We start from the raw sequence: 18179 nt of genomic DNA on the forward strand, positions 1-18179 counted from the left end.
GATTTCTTCTAGAGAAGGCTGGTATCTTACTGCTTATAGTCATAGTTGACGGAGGTTTTTTCCCTGCCAGGAACCTAGATCATTTTTCCTGAGATATTATTATTGATATATTATTAAGATATATTATTGAGATATACCTGACATATAACATTGTATTTGTTTTATGTGTATAACAAATAACAATGTATGTATATACTGCAAAATGGTCACCCCAATAGGTTTAGTTAACATCTATCACCTCATATACATTTTTTTTCTTGTGATGAGAATTTTTATTATCTACTCTTAGAAACTTTCAATCATATAATTTTATTAACTATAGTCATTGTGCTGTACACTACACTCCCAGAACTTATTTATTTTATATTTCAGCTAAATAATTATATTAATCAGAATGGAAATGAATTACAACAAATCAGAGTTGAATTTCTAAACTACTGGGCCCCATGATCTGGATATGAGTGAAAAAAACACTATTGAAATGCACTGTGCTATATTAGCAACAGGAAAACCAGGACTGCATAAATTTTCATTTGACTCAATCTTTTACACAGATAAAGAATACTTTATATTTAATCATTCAATCAATAACATTAGACAAATCTTGTGGGAAAAGAATTAAAATGTATTAAGAATTGACTGGTTACTGGGCACTGTGATAAGCACTGTCACAAACATGACCCAGAAAAATAAAGTGTAAGAGAATACCTCTGAATCTCATGACTGGACAAGAGTGACCTTTGAAAAGCAGTTTCATTAGAGAGGTGAACCAGAGCTAGGATTAGAATGAGCGAGCAGTGAAAAAGTGAAAGCAGTAATGTGTGTGGGCTCCTTTCCCAAGTTTAGCACCAAAGAAAGGGATAGATAAGATAGCTTGAGGAAGAGGCAGGGTGAAAAAAATTTTAATTACTTATTTTTCTGATTATAAAATGTGGGCCCAAGATAGACAACTTGGAAGAGGAGAGAAGTGTAACAGAGAAAAAATAAAATGGCTTACGAATTTAAATTTTTAAAAATGGTTTATGATCTTTAAACAAATCTACATTTTCTGCATAACTTCATACCAAAGACACCTGGATACTAAATTTAAAATTTAGTATACAATTAATATTTCTAACTAAACAAAATATATTTCCTTCAAGGGAGGATAAAGAAGGAAAGGTCAAAAAGTGACTTTTGTTTTAAGGCAGATGTTTAATTTGAAGGAAAAGTATTGAAGTGACTGAAGCAATGTGGTATATTGCTTAGAGATTATTTTCCTTACTGATAACAAGAAACTTGTTGACAGAAGATCTATCACTTTGAATAAAAACAGAGTGGCACTCCTGGGGATACAGTTTGGCATGGTGACTACAGTTAGTAATACTGTCTTGTTATGTTTGAAATTTGTAAGACAGTAAATCTTTAAAGTTCTTATCACAAGAAAAATATTTGTAACTGTTCACTGCAGATGGTGATTGCAGCCATGAAATTAAAAGACGCTTACTCCTTGGAAGGAAAGTTATGAGCAACCTAGATAGCATATTCAAAAACAGAGACATTACTTTGCCAACAAAGGTCCGTCTAGTCAAGGCTATGGTTTTTCCAGTGGTCATGTATGGATGTGACAGTTGGACTGTGAAGAAGGCTGAGCACCGAAGAATGATGCTTTTGAACTGTGGTGTTGGAGAAGACTCTTGAGAGTCCCTTGGACTGCAAGGAGATCCAACCAGTCCATTCTGAAGGAGATCAGCCCTGGGATTTCTTTGGAAGGAATGATGCTAAAGCTGAAACTCCAGTACTTGGGCCACCTCATGCGAAGAGTTGACTCATTGGAAAAGACTCTGATGCTGGGATGGATTGGGGGCAGGAGGAGAAGGGGACGACAGAGGATGAGATGGCTGGATGGCATCACTGACTCAATGGACGTGAGTCTGAGTGAACTCCGGGAGTTGGTGATGGACAGGGAGGCCTGGCATGCTATGATTCATGGGGGTCACAAAGAGTTGGACATGACTGAGTGACTGAACTGAACTGAATGATGGATGTTAAGTAGACTTATTATGGTGATCATTTTTGCAATAAATACATCTATCAAATCATTATGTTGTGTACCAGAAACTAATATTTTACATCAATTATATCTCAATTTAAGGAATGATAAAATGAAGACATAAGCAAACAAAAATTATATTCCCATGTAATAAAATTATAAACTTCATTTATATTTTAGACTTCTGCTTCCTGTATCTAGCTCAGACTGGCTACATCCAGGGCAGTCTGCAGTTAGAGAAGCCAGAAGTCAGGAAAGGGAATGTGATTCACTTCTCTTCCTTTTCATCGCACTTCTCCTCCCACAGTTTTATTATTCTCCAAGGCTAGAGTGCAGAGGGAGAGGAGAAGAAAGCAGGGCAAGAAAATTCTTACTTAACTGATGATGGTGCAGATTGCGGTTGGCTCCTTTTAGACTTGGCCGCTGTTTACATCTGGCTCTTTCTCTCCTAGATGATGTTTGGGTTATTTTGCAAACCCTATCACCACCACCGCCCCTGCTGCATATCTCAAATCCATCTCTACTCCAGCTGGCCATTTGTTTTTTATTCCACACCCTGAGGGTTCAGCTGGTTTACTTTTGGCCTCCTTTTACTGAGATTTCCTCCAGGGCAGGAACTAAGACAACCCCAAGCTGACTCTCTGTCACATTACCCATCCAGATCTGGTCCATGGGAAATGTCACAAGTCTTGTTGTGATAGACTCTAAAGGGCACTGACTTCTCAACTATAGCCATTGACCACTTCCTCTTAAGCCCTCATTTTTTAAGACTTTTCAAATATAATTCTGACACTGGTCTTGTGTGTCCCCCAAACTGCAGGAATGCATATTAAGCTCTTTCAGTGGTTTCTCTAAGTTCCTCTTTCTCATCCTGAAGTGAAGCAGAAGCACCCAGACTCTCAGGCTCTTCCCAGTGTGGAAGAGTGGGAGATGTATATATTTATACGTTTATATTTTCATATATTTATAAATCTATGTATATATTTATAAATGTATATAAAATAACGTGCATATATTAAAATTTTAAAATGAAGAAATAAGGTATTTAAAGAGCCAAGCATAGCGCTGGGAAGATGAAAGTTATCATTGCTAAATATTAACTCTCCTGAAAGGTCATCAATGTGATTGCTAAGAAACCAAAGAAAAGAGTCATTTCTTAAATGCCTAGCTAGCTACATGCCAGTAAGTCAATTCTCGTTATTAAAATAGATTAGTCGTTCAGTTGCTTAGTCGTGTTCGACTCTTTGCAACCCATGGATTGTAGCATGCCAGGCTTCCCTATCCTTCACTATTTCCTAGAGTTTGCTCAAACTCATGTTCATTGAGTCAATAATGCCATCCAACCATCTCATCCTCTGTCTCCCCCTCTCCTCCTGCCCTCAGTCTTTCTCAGCATCAAGGTCTTTTCCAATGAGTCAGCTCTACGTATCAGGTAGCCAAAGTATTGGAGCTTCAGCATCAGTCCTTCCAAAGAACATCCAGGACTGATCTCCTTTAGGATGGACTGGTTGGATCTCCTTGCAGTCCAAGGAACTCTCAAGAGTCTTCTCCAGCACAATTTGAAAGCATCACTTCTTTGGTGCTCAGCCTTCTTTACAGTCCAGCTCTCACATCTGTACATGACCACTGGAAAAATCGTAACTTTGACTATACAGACCTTTGTCGGCAAAGTAATGTCTCTGCTTTTTACTATGCTGTCTAGGTTTGTCATAGCTTTTCTTCCAAGGAGCAAAAGTCTTTTAATTTCATAGCTGCAGTCACCATGCACAGTGAACAAGTCGGTCACTGTTTCCATTTATTCCCCATCCTGTCTGCCATAAGGTGATGGGACTGGATTCCATGATCTTAGTTTTTTGAATGCTGAGTTTTAAGGTAGGTTTTTCACTCTCCTCTTTCACCTTCCTCAAGAGGGTCTTTAGTTCCTCTTTGCTTTCTGCCATCAGGGTGGTGTCATCTGCATACCTGAGGTTATTGATATTTCTCCCAGCAAACTTGATTCCATCCAGCTTGAGCTTCATCCAGCCCAGCATTTCATGTGAAGTACTCTGCATATATAAATTAAATAAGCAGGTGACAATATACGGCCTTGATGTACTCTTTTCCCAATTTTGAACTAATTCATTGTTTCATGTCAGGTTCTAACTCTTGTTTCTTGACCTGCATACAGGTTTCTCAGGAGTCAGGTAAAGTTGTCTGGAATTTGCATCTCTTTAAGAATTTAGCACAGTTTGTGGTGATTCACACAGTCAAAGGTTTTAGTGTAGGCTTTAGTATAGTCTATGAAGCAGATGTTTTTCTTTTTCGAATTCGCTTGCTTTTTCTATGGTCCAGCAGATGTTGGCAATTTGATCTCAGGTTCCCTTGCCTTTTCTAAATCCAGCTGAGAACTTCTGGAAGTTCTCAGTCCATGTAATGCTGAAGCCTAACTAGGTTAAAGGATTTTGAGCATAACCTCACTAGCATGTGAAATGAGCACAACTGTATGGTAGTTTGAACATTCACTGGCCTTACCATTCTCTGAGACTAGAATGAAAACTGACCTTTTCCAGTCCTGTGGCCACTGCTGAGTTTTCCAAATTTGCTGGCATATTGAGTGCAGCACTTTCACAGCATCATCATTTAGGATGTGAAATAGTTCAGCTGGAATTCCATCACCTCCATTAGCTTTGTTCATAGTAATGCTTCCTAAGGCCCACTTGACTTCACACTCCAGGATGTATGGCTCTAGGTGAGTGATCACACCATCATGGTTATCCAGGACATTAACACATTTTTTATACAGTTATTCTGTGTATTCTTTCCACCTCTTCTTAATACCTTCTGCTTCTGTTAGGTCCATATCATATCTGTCCTTTATTGTACCCCTCTTGGCATGAAATGTTCCCTTCTAACGATGTTAAAATAAGTACAGTTAGAAATGTAAAGGACTATCTCCTGTGTCATATATGTATGTATGTGTATGTGCTCAGTCGTGTCTGACTCTTTGCGACCCATGGACTGTAGCCTGCCAGGCTCCTCTGCCCATGGAAATTTCCAATCAAGAATACTGTAGTGGGTTGGCATTTCCTTCTCCAGGGGATCTTCTCAACCCAGGGATCAAACCCACGTCTCATACATCTCCTATAACAGCAGACAGATTCTTTACCCCTAGCACCACCTGGGAAGCCCTATACACACACATATATATACATGTATATATTTGTGTTGTATATATTTACAACAAAGATGGCATGGCATAGTTAAATGAGAGCAGTACATCTGCTGAGGCAAAGAAAATGTTACCAAACCATGAACCACTATGAAAGGAAAACTGAACATACATGGCACAGCATGTTGCAATGGTTAGGATCTAAAAGAAAACCCAATTGAACAAGTGGCATGGTCAATAAAGCAATTCCGGTGCCATCTAAATATTTTTTGTGAACAAGTTAGACTATAAATGAAGTAAATTACAACAGCTATAACTGTTCTTGCAGATCACACAATTAACATGGCAGAGGCAATCTGGTGGGGCAGTAAAACTGCTGAAACGATCAAATTACTGTGTTCTTGTTATTTGGGGCATCCAGACTTAACCAGAGATACTCATGCATTCCGTATTCATGCCTTCACTCATTCAAAAACACACACTATGTGCAAGGTGTTTCCCTAGAGCCTGTGATGGGCATAAAGATCTACGAGAGAGTAATTTGCCTTAAGGCATGTACTGTCTAGTTGGAAAGGTATAAACAAAGTATTCTTTTAGTTTAGAAATTCTGTGGCAAACTAAACTCACTAGGTAGAGTGTTAGGTACTTACCATTAGGAGAAACATTTGCTGTTACTGTCAAATTCTATATATTTTCAAGGAGATCCAACCAGTCCATTCTGAAGGAGATCAGCCCTGGGATTTCTTTGGAAGGAATGATGCTAGAACTGAAACTCCAGTACTTTGGCCACCCCGTGTGAAGAGTTGACTCATTGGAAAAGACTCTGATGCTGGGAGGGATTGGGGGCAAGAGGAGAAGGGGACGACAGAGGATGAGATGACTGGATGGCATCACTGACTCGATGTATGTGAGTCTCAGTGAACTCCGGGAGTTGGTGATGGACAGGGAGGCCTGGCGTGCTGCGATTCATGAGGTCGCAAAGAGTCGGACATGACTGAGCGACTGATCTGATCTGATCCAATATATTTTCAAATTCAAGGTGTCTATTTTCAAGTTTGTTGTTGGGTAGTAAAATATACATATGGTTAAAAAAAACTATACAAATGATACAAAAGAGTATTTAAAAAAAATATTGTGTATATGTGCATTTCTCACATACTAGGGCATGACTGAGCGACTTCCCTTTCACTTTTCACTTTCATGCATTGGAGAAGGAAATGGCAACCCACTCCAGTGTTCTTGCCTGGAGAATCCCAGGGACAGAGACCCCTATGGGTCGCACAGAGTCGGACATGACTGAAGCGACTTAGCAGCAGCAGCAGGACATAAGAAATGCCCCAGTCTTCAAAGTTTTTGTTTCATTAGTTCATTATTTCACTTTCTTCTCCAATTTACCTCTACTTCCTTGATGTGCAACATGCAGAATTTGGTATGTATATTCTAAGCCAACATAATACTGGGCAAGACATCATCCCTGTTCTATTTACAGAATTTCTGCATATTTTCTCTAATTTTTCTTTCTATGGCATAATCCATCTTCCTTTTTCGTTGTTGTTTCCCAATAGGGATCTAAATTTGTAACCCAATAGGGATCTAAAAATCCCTACTTCAGCAGCTTCTAATCTGCTACAGAATTCTTCCCAGACCCATGATTTAACATCTGTGTTCAATATTCTAATCTTCCAATGAGGAATATAGTTCAGCTTAACTTGCTTATTTTAACCTGGGAAAGCAACTGAAAAAAAAAAAAAATTGAACACATCAACTTCCCTATTTGAGATCTTTATAATGCAGCTTCATTATTTTGACATGAATTCCCTAGACATCAGACTCACTCATATTCAAATTTAAGAACAAAAGCATCCAAAAGACAAACATAAATTCTTTTTGGATTACTGAACCTCTGCTTCTCTCAATGCAGAAAAGTGAGTTGATGTTGTATTTTACACAGTGAAAACTGATATTTTTGGCTAGCAATTAGTTTTTTATATAACTTTGAGATACTGTAGACCAAAGACATAGAGACTTTTTTTTTTAATTTTATTTTATTTTTAAACTTTACATAATTGTATTAGTTTTGCCAAATATCAAAATGAATCCGCCACAGGTATACATGTGTTCCCCATCCTGAACCCTCCTCCCTCCTCCCTCCCCATACCATCCCTCTGGGTCGTCCCAGTGCACTAGCCCCAAGCATCCAGTATCATGTATCGAACCTGGACTGGCAACTCGTTTCTTACATGATATTTTACATGTTTCAATGTCATTCTCCCAAATCTTCCCACCCTCTCCCTCTCCCACAGAGTCCATAAGACTGTTCTATACATCAGTGTCTCTTTTGCTGTCTCGTACACCGGGTTATTGTTACCATCTTTCTAAATTCCATATATATGCGTTAGTATACTGTATTTATGTTTTTCCTTCTGGCTTACTTCACTCTGTATAATAGGCTCCAGTTTCATCCACCTCATTAGAACTGATTCAAATGTATTCTTTTTAATGGCTGAGTAATACTCCATTGTGTATATGTACCACAGCTTTCTTATCCATTCATCTGCTGATGGACATCTAGGTTGCTTCCATGTCCTGGCTATTATAAACAGTGCTGCGATGAACATTGGGGTACATGTGTCTCTTTCAATTCTGGTTTCCTCAGTGTGTATGCCCAGCAGTGGGATTGCTGTATCATAAGGTAGTTCTATTTCCAGTTTTTTAAGGAATCTCCACACTATTCTCCACAGTGGTTGTACTAGTTTGCATTCCCACCAACAGTGTAAGAGGGTTCCCTTTTCTCCACACCCTCTCCAGCATTTATTATTTGTAGACTTTTGGATCGCAGCCATTCTGACTGGTGTGAAATGGTACCTCATAGTGGTTTTGATTTGCATTTCTCTGATAATGAGTGATGTTGAGCATCTTTTCATGTGTTTGTTAGCCATCTGTATGTCTTCTTTGGAGAAATGTCTATTTAGTTCTTTGGCCCATTTTTTGATTGGGTCGTTTATTTTTCTGGAGTTGAGCTGTAGGAGTTGCTTGTATATTTTTGAGATTAGTTGTTTGTCAGTTGCTTCATTTGCTATTATTTTCTCCCATTCTGAAGGCTGTCTTTTCACCTTGCTAATAGTTTCCTTTGATGTGCAGAAGCTTTTAAGGTTAATTAGGTCACATTTGTTTATTTGTGCTTTTATTTCCAATATTCTGGGAGGTGGGTCATAGAGGATCCTGCTGTGATGTATGTCAGAGAGTGTTTTGCCTATGTTCTCCTCTAGGAGTTTTATAGTTTCTGGTCTTACGAATAATTCTTTTTAATGTTACCATTTAAAATAACTTTAAAATTGGGTCATAAAGAGTGATTCTTGAAAAATCCCAATTATTTCAATGCCCTAGCTTTAAATAATCCTGAAACACAAAGGCTTCATCTTGAAAATCTGACAACCAAATTGATACTAATTAAAACAACTTGTGCAATTTTCCTAGGGCTCTAAAACAAAATGGAATTTGCAACTCAGTAACAAACTAGAATGACTGTCACAAAATTAGATAATTGGAAGATTTTAAAAGAACACATGTAATACAGTAGATAGCAGGCAGCTCTACAAAGCTCTATATAGAATGTAATTTATGTGAATTTTTAAAAGATATAATACCTGAGTGCATTTATCAATCCTGACGCTTATATGAGTTTGACCCTGAGGTACACTGGGTCATGAATCCAGGAGGCAGTAGGAGGAACAGATCTAGGTATAGGTTGGGTCATGGGGCTGCAAGCTAGTGTTCAAATAGCAAATTCCCCACTGACTCACACTGGCAGTGAGAGTTGGTCCATTTCAGAGGGTAAGGGTATAGAAATGAGAAAATAATGAACTCAGAAGAGGTGGTGGTTTGGGGTCTTGGGATGAGAAAACTAACAAAGCCTTGGTTTACGGAGCACAGGATTCACACCTCAAGGGTAGGCTCATAGGGTCTTCACATGGATTTGGTTTAGTGCTCCTGTTCCAAAGGGGAACTAGAGATCTGAATAGTTAATAGAAGCAGAAATCCAGTCAAATGGCCTGGAAGAACACAGAGAAATAAGCAGAGCCTGGGCTTTAGGGCATATGAGAAGCCAGGGCTCTTCCCAGGCACACAAAATCCAGGCTTAAGGCAATAGGACTAATCTCGTATTCCAACAACTCTGGTTTGAATCTGATTTTTAAAATTACCTGTTAGAAACAAAGATAAAAGCAATGGCTTCAAGATGGTCAGGAACCTGGTGGAGCTGAACGGCAGGTTGAAAGTATTGGTGCCTTCAAAAGAGTGGGGCCAGCGGAGGCAGAAGCCTATAAAAGCTCAATCCTCAAGAAGTAACCCATGATACAGAGAGGATGGAAACCCGAAAGGAATGGTGTGTACTTGGATACATTCAAAAAAGCATTCTGATTAACTGGTACATCCAATTAGGATGCCAGAGTGGTGTCTCCTTAAGAATACTTGGTGAGATTATTTTTTAAACTCAAAATGTTATGAGAGCTAATAGTAATAACTACATTTACTGAGCACCTCTACTGGCCTAAGTGCTTTTCATAAATTATCTGTAATGCTCCCAAGAGCTGACAGGATACTTAGACTTACTGCTGTTTTACAGACAGGAAACTAAAACTCAAAGAGGTATAGTAAAGAGTCCCAAGACACTTAGCTAATAAGGTGCTGAACTGGGTCTGTTGTCAGTAAAGCAGTGGAGGAAAAAATCAGGCTTATATTATGGAATAAAATATATAGATTTATTATCAGTTAAGCAAAAAATTCACTTATGTATATATAGTTAAGCTTACTTTAATATATGTATAGGAAAATGAAAATAAAATACAAGTCTTTGCTACTGTGATGTTCTAATGCTAACCAGTCCTTTCTCATTCAGAATTGAAATCTTTCAATAATGTCAACTCTTCTCAATCTGTGTCTTAGTTTCTTAGTGTCCACTTTTTTACTCTCTCAATTGGTCTACAGAAAATTACCTCAGTTCCTAAACTAAATCCTAAGTGAAAGAGAACTTGTGTTTAAAATCTGCTGGTATTCAAATTCCAAATTAAATTTCCTTCATTTCTTTGGGAAATAGTCATGAAGGCTTCTCCCAGCTCCCAACATCAACTAACACCTGTAACAGGGGAAACTAAGGATGAAGTGATATTATGAACTAGGATAATAAAAATTTATAAGAAAATTACCACAGATCTTTAAAAATTATAAACACAATCCTATGGATGCCATACTACCTCTACACAGAAATTTCAATGTAACAAAACACTTTAGAAACTCAATGTCAGAGATAAAAATAGTATAGGAGTTATATCTTTGCATCAGAAAAACAAAGATTCAATACTAAGACATCACTGATTTTCAAGCAAAACAGTATTAGATGTGTCAATAAAAGCATACATTGGGCATCTGAAAGGAGGGGGAGTGTCTGTCCCTGATGCAGGAAAAAGACGAAAGTAGAGGAAGCAGCATCAGCAATAATCTGAATAGAAAAGCCAACTTCAGTCTGGGCAGGGCAGATGCCATGTCCCAGAAAATGCTGCTGAAACTAAATATCTCTTTGTCCACTCTGCCAATTGCCCTCCCTCCCAACTCCAATCAAATGTACTGCTGGGTGGCATTCACTTAGCCCTAGTGATGATGGTTCCAGAGGTGGAGATGAGATTCAAGCCAGGTATGAGAGTTTAGCGAACTGAACACTTAGGAGGAACAGTGTCCACACAAGACAGCTGCCACTTAGGGTACCAGCTGCAAATGTGAGGAATTCCCCTAACCACCCTCAGTTTTGATAATTCACTGGAAGGGCTCAGGATGCTCCGAAAGCTACTACACCCACAGTTACAGATTAATACAGGGATTAAAATCAGCCAAGGGAAGAGACACATGCATAGGGCAGAGTCCAGGATGGGTCCAAATACAGAGCTTCTGGTTGTCCTCTTCACAAAGAGCCATGGACGGTGTTAACTCTTTATGGCTGTGGTGTGCGACAGTATGCACGGCCAGCCATGGATGCTTACCCCAATCTTTGGTATTTAGAGTTTTCTTTGGGGCTCCATCATATACTGTCTATGTGGCTGACCTTTATTCCTCAGCCATTTCAAGAGGTTGGGCTGTTATGTTTAATCTCCAGTCCCTTCTGGAGACAAAACTGGTATCAAGCAGCCCAAAGCTCCCAACAAAAATCACATTTTTAGATTGCTAACTTGTGGGCCAAAACCCTCAGACAAAAACACTTCTGTCAGGCAGGACATTCCAAGGTCACCTCCCTGTGGTTGAGGGGAAAGGCCAGATCTCTCTTTGTGTGTGTGCATGCTAAGTCACTTCAGTCATGTCCAATTCTTTGTCACCCTATGGACTGTAGCCCACCCCGGCTCCTCTGTCCATGGGGATTCTCCAGGCAAGAATACTGGAGTGGCCTACCATGCCCTCCTCCAGGGGATCTTCCTGACCCAGGGATCAAACCCCCATCTCTTACATCTCCTGCATTGGCAGGCAGGTTCTTTACCACTAGCACCACCCAGGAAGCCCCTGACCTCTCTTCAGGTAAGGTTAATTCTCTAATGCATACCAAAGCATACCAGGCCATTAAGAATTCTTCCCCAGGAATTTTCTTTCTGGAGATAGAGAAGAGGAGACGGTGTTAGTTGGGATCCCTAGAAGCAGAGCAAGGACTCTTATGTATGTGATTTACTGAAGAAGTGTTCTCAGCAGAAAGCCATCAGGATGTGAGGGGGGCACGGTAGTAAAAGGGAAGATGCTAAGCAAAGAAATACTTTCAGGGGACTTCCCTGGTGGTCCAGTGGCTAAGACCCCAAGCTCCCAATGCAGGGAGCCCAGGTTCTATCCCAAGTCCAAGAACTAGATCCCATATGCTACAACTAAGAGTTTGCATGCTGCAACTAAAGATCTCACTTGCCGCAACAAAGACTGAAGATTCCACACCCTACAACTAAGACCCAAAGCAACCAAAAAAAAAAAAAAAAAAAATATATATATATATATATATACACATATATATACATATATCAGTTCAGTCGTTCAGTTGTGCCCGACTCTTTGAGACCCCATGGACTGCAGCACACCAGACTTATTTATCCATTACCAACTCCCAGAGCTCGCTCATCGAGTCATTGATGCCATCCAACTATCTCATCCTCTGTCATCCTCTCCTCCTCCTGCCTTTAATCTTTCCCAGCATCAAGGTCTTTTTCAATGAGTCAGCTCTTTGCATCAGGTGGCCAAAATACTGGAGTTTCAGCTTCAGCATCGGTCCTTCCAATGAATAGTCAGTACTGATTTCCTTTAGGATGGACTGGCTGGATCTCCTTGCAGTCCAAGGGACTCTCAAGAGTCTTCTCCAACACCACAGTTCAAAAGCATCAATTCTTTGGTGCTTAGCTTTCTTTATAGTCCAACTCTCACATCCACACGACTACTGGAAAAACCATAGCTTTGTCTAGATGGACCTTTGTTGGCAAAGTAATGTCTCTGCTTTTTAATATGCTGTCTAGATTAGTCATAGCTTTTCTTCCAAGCATCAAGTGTTTTTTAATTTCATGGCTGCAGTCACCATCTGCAGTGATTTGGACCCCCCCCCAAAATATGTATATAAATATTTATATACAAAAAATAAAGATATATACAAAATATATACATATATAAAGAAATGGTTTCAGCTAAAGTACTGCACATAGACACAGACTAGGCACACAGCACTGACTGCACCTGAGACCTGACCCACCTTGAGAAGAGGCTTTGTATCTCCAAAGCAGTCAGTCACTGGTTTTGGGCCACCGCAGGGGAGGGATTCCTTCCCACGAGTTACTGGATGAGGCTGCAACTAGTGGCCCAAGGCAGTTCTCCAGGGTTGGGTGCAGCTGTGAGCAGTATCAACCACACTGGCAGCAGCTCAAGGCTAGACGCACTAACCTGGAAAAGCACAAATGCATGGGTCGTCAATAGCAATGAATGTCATCCACACCTGGTACTGCTCAGGTTCAGTCTGCTGTCACGGTGAGTTCACACCATCCAGTCACAGCTTCTCCTACATTCTGGTGCTCATAATCCCTGGGGAAAGTTACAAAAGGAAGGTCAATGTGAGGCTACAGCCCTCTGCTGCTGCACTGGATCACAAGGTCAGATATTCATAATCTCCCCACTTTACCACTCATTCTAGATTTCCCTCTGCATTGGCAAAGGTTTCCATTGCTATAGATTTGCCTGGTGTAGTAACACAGACCCTCCATGTGAACAGGGCTAAGGTCATTCCCAGCCTATAGTTGCTATTTTCATCTATTTACAGTTAAACCAGGCAGGAAAATAATAAGAGATGCCATGGCTGCTGCTAAGTTGCTTCAGTTGTGTCCAACTCCGTGCGACACCATAGACGGTAGCCTACCAGGCTCCTCCATCCCTGGGATTCTCCAAGCAAGAATACTTCAGTGGGTTGCCATTTCCTTCTCCAATGCATGAAAGTGAAAAGTGAAAGTGAAGTCGCTCAGTCCTGTCCGACTCTTAGCGACCCCATGGACTGCAGCCTACCAGGCTCCTCCGTCCATGGGATTTTCCAGGCAAGAGTACTGGAGTGGGGTGCCATTGCCTTTTCCGGAGATGCCATGGCAGATCACCTGAAAAGCAAACCCATTTCTCCCTGCTCCTTTAGATATCAAGTTCTACCTCTTTGTGATGATGAAAGGCATTACCCCTTTCCACTGTGCTAATTATTTTCTTTGCCTACCAACTGCTGAAGAAGGACAAGGATCACAAAGTGACCAGGAAGCAGCTGTAGCTTTAGGTTTAGAGGTACACTATGCTCTTTGGTGGGCTCCCCTGGTGACTCAGTGGAAAAGAACCTGCCTGCCAATTCAGGAGACATGGGTTCGATCCCTGGGTTGGGAAAATCCTCTAGAGAAGGAAATGGGAGCCCACTCCAGTATTCTTATCTGAGAAATCCCATGGACAGAGGAGACTGGTGGGCTACAGTCCACGGGGTCACAAAAGAGTTGGACACGGCTCAGTGACTAAACAACAATGTTCCTTGGTGGAAGGACCCACCCTGCTGGAAATTTAGAATTCCCAACCTGCAGATTCTAAAGATGCAAAGATAGGAAGAGAAGTTCCCCAAGTGGGTCTTTTGGATGGCTGAGCAGGAATATACTACTATTTCTGTTCCTTAGTTCCTGAACATATGCATTCTAACAACTTGTGACATAGCTCTATACAATAATCATCACTTTAAGAAATATACAGTAGTCTGAAGAACAGTAACCCTTTCTCACCTGGGAGTCATCTCCCAGCTAGCACCTCAACAAAAGGTTCAAAAAGCCATTCCACCACATTATCAGGCTGACAGCTCCTGGTTTGTGCTATATATGGTAGAACCAGTGGATTCTATATTCAACTACAAGTTGTCTCATCTTCTTTGCCATAAAGTGGGTCCTTTGGTCTAAGGAGATATTATGTGGGATCTCATATCAGTTAATCAAAGTCAAAGAGCTCTCAAAGAATACAGTTAGTGAGTGGTTAAGCCTTGTACCCAACAACACACAATGACAATGGAGCTGATACTATGATACTACGAAGGAGGAGACTTCCACCAGAATTCTTCAGATACAGCCTCACCCACGGTGAAGGTCAGGATATGCTATCTAGATTCTCGCTCATGGAAAGAGTTTGTAACTCCAGCTGCTGAAAGCACTGTCAGCAGGCAGTCTTCAGCTATCAGCACTCATGGGATCAGCCTCAGGTACAGATAGTGCCTAACCCATGGTCATGCCCCTTCCAGGGAAGCTCACAGCCATGACTTATTAACAGGGGAGTATAAAGGCCTTGCCCTCTGGGCCCAATAAGGAAAACTCTGATGGGCTATTTTAGCTCCAGAGCTCCTCCCTCCCTTCCACAGGTATCTATCACAATGGCACTCCCTAATAAACAACCTGCAGCCTAAATTCCAATTCAGTGTGCTTCCCAGAAAGCCCAACATGCAATAATTAGTGCCAGGAGTGGCCTAAAAACACAGATAAGATAGGGGTTTACAGTTAGTTCATTCACTACCCGCTTGGTAAAGAGGAAGCCATCACTGATAGTAAACGAAGCACAGCCTTGGAGGCAGGGAGCTATGCAATGGGTCATATTTCCCCTCGTAATGAACTGGGAAGGCATATCAGTGGAAAGAAATAACCTAGCTGGTCTGATGTATTAGACATTGTAGAAATATAGATATGTTAGTAAGTACAAGGGCAATGGAATTTTGTACCTAATGCAAAAGAGGATTGATGCTATAGAAAAATACAAGATGCTGAGAGCAATTAATACTCAATTGACAAGTGGAAAACCAGGGGGCCCCATAGCAGCATATAAAGTGGCTTCCATTTCCTGCAGCAGGGGGGCAGAGAAAACTTAGGACAAGGCCCAGAACTTAAGAGTAGGTACTTTCCAAAAAAGTTCACCTTTCAAACAAGACTGGTCAAGACACTATTTGAGAAAGAACTGGACCTTAATACTTAGAATGAGGAAGTTTGGGAGTTTCAAAATTCCTTGAAAATATGGAATTCTCAGATTTCCTGAAAGCTGTCAGCTTTCATAGAGAGCCCAACCTTCCCTATTCAGAGTTATCATAACTCTCTTGCTTTAAGAAAATGTAGATTCCTCTCTCCTACCAAACAATGTATGCTCCTCTAAGAATCTGTACGGTAGGTAGGTAGGTAGAGGATGATTCTGATGGGGTTAAGAGCAAAACTCAGCTGGGGATGTATTGGGACTAATAAGGACAGAAAGAAAATGCAGGATCCAGCCAGCATGTGCTGGAAAGAGCTGGGGAAACATGCCTGGGACTGTATTCTGGGGACTTGGTCAAGAGACTAGAACAAAAGATGGTAAATAGGGTTATTTATTAAATCCTGAGACACAGGATTTAACAACCATAGGAAAGATCCCAAAAGAGAGTATGAACTAACTGGACAGCACATATAAGCAGAAAAATGATGGACCAAAAAAAGGATATCAAAATGCCAGAATCCTTGTGGCAGATGGAAAATGGGAATGAAAGCAAAAGGGAATAAGCATGCTAGAGTAGGTAGACCATATCAAACAAAGAACAAACCAAAGAAACCTCTAATAACATTCAAGGGGAAGACCTGAAGGATAGACAATTTAGCAAGACCACTGGGATGTGCTGGTGGCAGAAGAAAAGCATCACTTGTAAAATTCACTGTTGGTTCTCTTCTTTATGCAGGCACTCTGAGATGAGCACTTCCCAGGTGGCTCAGTGGCAAAGAATGTGATTGCCAACGTGGGAGACACAGGAGACACACGGGCTTGATCACTTGGTTAGGAAGATCTCCTGGAGAAAGAAATAGCAACCTACTCCAGTATTCTTGCCTCGGAAATTCCATGGACAGAGGAGCCTGCCGGGCTAAATATAGCCCATGGCACCGCAGAGAGTCGTAGGCGACTGAGCATGCCTACGCACGCGCGCTCTTGGAAGACCAGGCTAACTCATAGCAATAGAGACATAAGGGCCCTAGAAAGATAGAGGCCAGGTGGTAGTACTCAATGATCAGAAGCCAGGTTGATGCAATTATCTTAATAACTAGCAACTTCAAGCAGGAACTAAAAGGAACTGGAGAATTATGGAGAATTATGGAGATGGTTAGTATAATATAGCATCCCTAGGAACAAAAAAGATGGACAAAACTAAATGTACTATTCAATTTGTGCCATCAGAAGACATCAAGGATAACTATTTAGGAGACAGAGGACAGTTGTCTCAATAAAAATTGATAATTTTTCTTCCCACTTTTCAAAATTGAACCAGTTTTTTAGACCCAGAGGATACCAGCTCCTCAGAAGGAATAGCTCAGCAACAGCAGGGCAGATGTACATGGTAAAAAAAATCTTTTCCACTAGGACCTATAGTCATTTACTCAGGTATATATGTACTGGGAAAAGGGAACTGTCCCAATATTTAAGAGACTACTGAGTATTGTTTTAAGATGAATATAGCATCCTAAAGAACAATCCCCTTTTCTCACTTGGTAGTCATGTCCAAAAAGAGCAGAGATGGCAGCTGAGGATGACAAGCATCTGGACTGAGACAAGTTGTAATTTTGGGGGCTGCAGTTCATCTCACACTCCTCTTCTAAAGTGTTTTCTCCAGTAGGAGCGATCCATCAGGATCCTAGAGGAGCTTCATTGGGGTTCTATTTTAAGAAGCAGATTTGAGCCATTCAGAAGGTATACAGTGATGGACACTGTGATGCCCAGACCCCTTTTTAGAGAAGGACTTTGCTGTCCAGTCACTGGGTTTTTTGGACCCAGCTCTTAGCTCTTTCCAGGACTGTCTCAGTTGCAGAAAAGTCCCTCACCTAGGTTACAACCCTTCTCAATGGCACACATCCAATGACTGACTGACACTACGGGTAAGGCCCCATCATTTCCACCCAATACAAGGCAACTCAGACAATTGGCTCCAGAGCTCTCTGTGGCATTGGCAAAAGTGTCATCAGGAATGCATTACTGTTTGGATTTTCTCTCTGCATCTACCTGCTGCTTTTTTACCCCCCTTCAGGTATTAAGGGCTTTCCTGGTGGCTTAGTAGTAAAGAATCTGCCTACCAAGCAGGAGACATGGGTTGGGAAAATCCCCTGGAGAAGGAAATGGTAACCCACTCCGGTATTATTGCCTGGGAGATTTCATGGACAGAGAAGCCTGGTGAGTTAAAGTCCATGGGGTTGCCAAGAGAATGACACAACTGATTGACTAAACAACAGGTATTAATCCCAAAGGTATTCTGTAATAAACATCTTGCACTCTAAACTCTGACTCAGCGTCTATATCCTGGAGGATCCAGCCTGCAGTACTGACCTTCTCCAAATCAAATGGAAGAATACAGATATTTTACTGAGATGAGGGTTGAGTGGTTGGTGGCAGTAGAAATGAGGCACTGGGTTCTTGGGTTTTGAAATCTGCTCTGTTTTCCATGTA

General features: G+C 40.9%; 1 protein-coding gene and 1 pseudogene across 4 annotated transcripts in view; one reads left to right on the forward strand and one right to left on the reverse strand.

Annotated features, from left to right (window-relative positions):
- The window catches only part of TEX9 (testis expressed 9), a 237233-nt gene that overhangs the window by 163516 nt on the left and 55538 nt on the right, over positions 1–18179 (reverse strand). For 3 of the 4 annotated variants that reach the window (XM_070796693.1, XM_070796692.1, XM_070796694.1), the window contains one exon: positions 12937–13124. The gene's annotated coding sequence lies outside the window, so the exon portion shown is untranslated. Of the gene's footprint in view, positions 1–2406; positions 2669–12936; positions 13125–18179 lie in introns of those variants that run through there. The other variant, XM_070796695.1, reaches the window with a different exon arrangement.
- Positions 1–18179, forward strand: part of LOC139185462 (tigger transposable element-derived protein 1-like) — a 61612-nt pseudogene that overhangs the window by 18662 nt on the left and 24771 nt on the right.

This window comes from Bos indicus, chromosome 10 (assembly GCF_029378745.1).
Source record: "Bos indicus isolate NIAB-ARS_2022 breed Sahiwal x Tharparkar chromosome 10, NIAB-ARS_B.indTharparkar_mat_pri_1.0, whole genome shotgun sequence".
Classification (NCBI taxonomy): domain Eukaryota; kingdom Metazoa; phylum Chordata; class Mammalia; order Artiodactyla; family Bovidae; genus Bos; species Bos indicus.